Consider the following 6,000-nt stretch of genomic DNA (forward strand, 5'->3'; position numbering starts at 1 on the left):
AAAAGATCCAGTTTTGGGTGAATTGACACTTTTAAAGTCATTCAAGGGTGTAAATACTAATGTTTTGGGGTATAGAGAGTGTTGAGAAAGTTGTTGAGAAATGCCCAAAAGCATACAGAGCATGCTGAACAACGTTAGAATTGGAGCGTCTTCAGCATACCATCCTCTTAAGGTTGTGACCTGTAGTAATGTATTGTAATTATTGGATATGCAAACGCCAAATGGATGGAGGTGCCAGCCTCTTTGCCCCTCATGCCAGGGATTGCAATGCCCTAGCTGGCCAGGTTTGTGCAGCTAGCGAACAACCTTTTGAACAAATGGACAATGTCAAAGGCCAAATCCAAACAGATACTGAGATTTCAATTTTGGCAAACTGAAAAACATACCGGCTTCCTATATTTCTTCGAGAAAGCTATCCCAGCTAGAATTCCCAATGCTGGTCAAAAAGTAAGCCATTACAAAGCCAAAAGTCAAACCTCTGGGACAATGTAGAATAAAGACATAACTAGGAAACCCAAGAAAGCTGACAACTCCCTAATGACCTCATGGGAGGGGGGGATACAAAGTACTTTAATGTTCTCAATGGAGTCTCCAAAATCTATAATAAACTATTGGTTGATTCCACTCACTGGTGCCCAACCAAGATCAAAATCCATTTTGGATGGTGTTGGCCTTTAACTTTCCCAACTTTGCACAGCAAACACCTTCCAGTCTGTTACGGAGGCGTTTTTAGTTAGTGTACTATTTCCTTGGTTGCCGGCAGGATTGGAATTACTTTAATCTACAAATGTCTCCAGTCTCTGGTAATCAATGGATTTATAGAATTCCCAAATAGTTTTCTTTTAGTTTTTTTTCTTTTCCCCCTGATATAAGTTTGGGATGATGATACGAGTCTGTTACTTAGTAAATGTTGAGGTTGGAGGGTTTATTCTAAATAGTGTTAGTGAAGAATAACTCCTCCCAAGTGTGTTTCCTTGCTCAGTCAGTGGTCAGGTATTTGGCTTCTAATGACCCCCAAAATTCAGGAAGCCAGTGAGGTTAGCATGAGGCTTTTAAAAGCACTTTTTGCGCTGGTGAGACACATGAGTAGGGGTTCAATATTGTGCCATCGCATCATGCAAGTGACCTTATTGTGAAAAAATGTATTTTGTATTTAAATGATAATAAAAACCATATTGTTTTTATTCAGAGTTTTCATTAGCTTTTGTGTCTCTGGGATCCTAAATGAATGGTGCGAATGTGAAAGATTTTAGGCAACTTGTCCTTTTGAAGGGGGAATATATAAATTATATGGCCAAAAATATGTGAACCCCTTATTCTTGGACATCCCATTAAAAAACCATGGCCATTAATATGGAGTTGCCTCCCCCCAGCTTCCTGCTTGCAACTGTAACAGCCTCCACTTGTGGCAACTCGTGATCTTCCTCACCAAACTCATAATACCTTGTCTTTATGGACCTGGCTTAGTGCACAGGGATGCGGACATGCTGGAAAAGAAAAGGGACTTCACTAACCTGTTTCCACAAAGTCAGTGCACAATTTTTATAATGTCTTTGTCTTAAGTGACCATTTGGAGGAGTGTCCACATGGCCATATAGGTAGGTGTTCTGGTCAGATGTTCACAAACGTTTGGCCATGTAGTGTAATTATAACAAGTTTTTGTCTGTTTATTTTTCATAAATTGATGTTTTATATTTTACATTGTTTTTAACAAATAAAATACAAGGTGCAGCCATTATTATTATTATACAGGATTTATATACCGCCAGCAATTTGCTCAGCGCTTTACAAAATAGTGGAGACCGTACAGTTACAATACAATTTACAGTACTATACAGTTTCAGAACAATAGGGTTAGGAGGGCCCTGCCCGTGAGAGCTTACAATCTAGTAGGAGGGGCAAGTAATACAAAAGGTAATAATTGTTTGGATTGTGTTATGACACATGGACACAGGATACACCGAGCACTCTAGGCTTTCCACTGAGAGGACACAGCAGGAGATGTTTCAGACTGCCTCTCTTTGATTGACATCACCATTGAATGTGCAATGAACCTCGCATTCGCCAAGCGGCAATTCCCAGAAGCACATCGCCTGTTATTTTATTGCCACACATTATTTCATTTAGGCTATTAAAATATGTTTAATAAAGCGGACCTTTACCCCCTTTGACTAAAAATCACATCAGCATACAGCTCTGCATACTGATATGAAATCATCTTACATTCATTAGCTAAACAAACATAGATTTTTATTTTACTTTTTTTTTTTCCACTTCCTGGTTCATTTTGGCCAAATGATGTAATGGTGCCCGAGCGTTGCATCCTGGGAAGGTTACATCAGCAGAGCATTGCTGGGAAATCTCATCTGTAATCTTAAGAGATCTCCGGGAAAAGCATTTTCCTCCCTTGAGATGATGTGCATGGTCACATGTCCTAGTCACATGTGCCAGAGTTCCAGGAAGTAATAGGAGAGTTCATAATCTGCCCTTAGTTAAAATGTCCGCTGTCAGAAGACTGGGGAAGAAAAGAAAAAAAAGCCGGATATTATTTAGAAGTATGTGTTTGTAGATTGTCATTGCTAAACATTTCTAATGGTGCCTTTTGTTGTTATTTTGAAGATATGGGTAAAGGTCCGCTTTAATTAAAAATGGAACATAAAATTATGAAGTATATACTGTGTGTGTGTGTATCTACACACACACACACACACACACACACACACACACACACACACACACACACACGCCTTTACTAGCACACAGAAGGGTGGCTCCATAGGACCCTCAAGGGAACAAAGCCACCCTAAGACAGGCTATATCGGGGCCAGTGCTCAGGGGACCAGCTAATTCTGCAGGAAACTAAACCTTTTAAACATTTAGAAGCAGCATCCATTGTAAGGGATTTAATCCAACATTTGAAATAGCTTAAAAACCTTTTGCCTTTAATATCACTTTAACTGCAACAGAGAAAAGTCAGGTCTGCGGGCTGGCTTTGCTGTGTGAAGGAGATGTGTAAATCATAGGGATAGATAAGCAAAAACACAAACCTATATGTGAGACAAAGTGTGTTTATCTGGAGTTATGCTTTAACGTTAGATTGGTTTGGTGGGTGATTTCCATGGGAATTATAGTAAATTTGAACACTTCAATGGCATGAAGCAATCATTTTGAAAAAAATGTTTTGCATTTGCATACAGGTTCTAAAGACCTGACTAGCAGAATTGCATGGACAGAGAGGAATGATCAGGGTGCAGGATAGAGAAAGAAATGCCAAACCAAATAATATGTGCAAAGAAACATTTATCAATTTTTGGTGCAATGCATTTTTTTTAAGTTTTCAAATATAAATTGGCAATCGTACATACAGACCGTAAAGGTTGTAATCAACAAGAATGTCACAAAGAAACAACGCAATCCAAGGAGGTGTGATAACAGTAAACATGTCTGTTTCGCACCCCAATGATACAAAAGGCACTTTGCAAACGACAGGAGTGCAAAACAAACAATAAAAATAACAGCGCAAAACCAAATAATATGTGCATAGAGACATTTTCCAAAGAATGATCCGCATGTCATTCCTGGCATAGGGCCTAGTCACTTGCAAAAGGGGAGCAAGGAAAAGGAAACAAGGAGAAAGGTAAAGCAGAGCAAGAGAAGGGAAGAGTCCATCCCTCTGGCATCGCTGAAACATGCCAAACCAGCCCTACTATATAGTTAGAGAAGACTATTGGAAACTTAAAAGGAAAAAAAAATGCTCTACCCAGGGAGTCCACAGTGCCTCAAATCTAGGAAGTGTGTCCTCCTGACGGGCAGTCGGTTTGTCAAAAAACATTGCATGGGACATGTTATTGAGAAAACAGCAACAAGAAAGAGTCACAGTCCTATGACTAATGTAAGGATTCCTTATTCTTGTGTTAAAGCTTTATAAATGTCTCACATTGACTGCTTCCATACACTATAAAGATCCTGCAAAGCCCCCCTGAGACCCTGCAGAGACCACCACAGATCCTGCAAAGCCCCCCTGAGACCCTGTGGAGCCCACCATAGACCCCACAGAGCCCAGCACAGATCATGTAAAGCCCCCAACTCCCCCCCTGCGGAACCCACCATAGCCTCCACCACAGATCCTGCAAAGCCCCCCTGAGACCCTGCAGAGCCCACCACAGATCCTGCAAAGCCCACCATAGATCCTGCAAAGCCCACCATAGATCCTGCAGAGCCCACCACAGATCCTGCAAAGCCCACCATAGATCCTGCAAAGCCCCCCTGAGACCCTGTGGAGCCCACCATAGACCCCACAGAGCCCAGCACAGATCATGTAAATCCCCCCCTGCGGAACCCACCATAGCCTCCACCACAGACCCTGCAGAGCCCACCACAGATCCTGCAAAGCCCACCATAGATCCTGCAAAGCCCACCATAGATCCTGCAGAGCCCACCACAGATCCTGCAAAGCCCCCCTGAGACCCTGCAGAGCCAACCATCGACCCCACAGAGCCAACCCTAGATCCTGCAAAATCCCCGAGACTGCACAAACACCCCACCCCCCGAGACCCTGCAGAACCCACCATAGATCCTGCAAAGCCTCCCTGAGACCTTTCAGAGCCCACCACAGATACTGCACAGCCCCCACCCCTTGATGGGCTGTGCAGTATCTGTGGTGAACTCTGCAGGCCCACCTGGGACTCTCTGAGGGGGTGCAGGCACAAAAACTACTCAGTGCCATAGAGAATGCTGCAAGTCTATGAGATCTCTCACCAGCCATTGGAGACATAATGGGAACTATCTTAACCACATCCAAGCTTTAGGCTCCATTCATATATAGCATTTCCGTGCGTTAAGAGCTCTCAGCAACTTGTGAAGCTCAGCTCAGCTCATGGACATCACTGGTTGCCACGACCTGAGCTGCACAGTCTGGCTGGCATCCTACCCAGCTCCTGGCATCAGTGACATCAGTGAGCTGGGCATGACAACAGACAGTGGTACCATGCAGCCAACACCCTCCACCCCCTTTAACGTGCCCAGCCAGAACACCCCCACCCCCCAAAACTTGTAGTGACAGTCCCAGATGCAGGCAGTCTGCATCCAGCGGTGTATGTCTTTACTCATGCGTGTTTACAGAAGTACCAGCGTACTGCCATTCATTTCTGTGAGCAGGTACATTTTACATTGAATGGCCGCAGGTGCCCTTGTGCGCAAGGCCTTAAAGTAGAACTGAAACCACGACGTTTTGGTTTTTACTTTTTGATAAAGTAAGGGAGGATTATGAGCCATGTTAGATTTTTCTCTCTGTCTCATTTGGGGAATTTCCCTTCACTTACTGTATGACAGCCACAACAGGAAGTGAGAGGAAATCCCTGTTAGCAGGTTAACCAGGACTAATGTCCCCATTGGAAGATTTCCCAAATGTTCCTGTTCTTGTAATAAAACTCATACTATACTTCAGTCATTTACTGTCTACAAAGGCGCCACCTGCCGGCACATCGTGTTGCTGTGACATTCACAATGACAAACCTAGTCAGTCAGTGGGCCAAATTTTAATTTCAACATACAGTTTGATTTATTAGTAATAATAGTTGGTTGCAGAATTTTCAGAAACGCGACAGACATTCAAATAAACAACGCAGCAGCGAAAGCGGCACAAGCTACAACCAGAGACCGACGCCATATTTCTACACCCAAGCTCTCTAATGTACAGCTGTGACGTTATATCATTGCAAACTTAAATGTATTATCAACAGCAGGCCGCTTTTTCGTACAAACGGATTAGATTTGAACGTGCTTTTCATAAACAACCAACCCTTCAGATCGTTGGGAGTAGCAACATGGCCGTCTGATGTTCTGTCCTTTTCCGCCGCGCTAGTGACGTGGAGCGCTGTGATTGGCCGGCTAGTGCAGTGGTTGTGGAGGATATGCCGAGTCCTATGATTGGTGGAGAGGCGGAAGGGCAGAATACTGAGGGAGGAAACATGGCTGCTGAGCCGACTAAAGCGGACATTC

Source organism: Nanorana parkeri, unplaced genomic scaffold (assembly GCF_000935625.1).
Source record: "Nanorana parkeri isolate BGI_ZX_2015 unplaced genomic scaffold, ASM93562v1 scaffold562, whole genome shotgun sequence".
Classification (NCBI taxonomy): Eukaryota; Metazoa; Chordata; class Amphibia; order Anura; family Dicroglossidae; genus Nanorana; species Nanorana parkeri.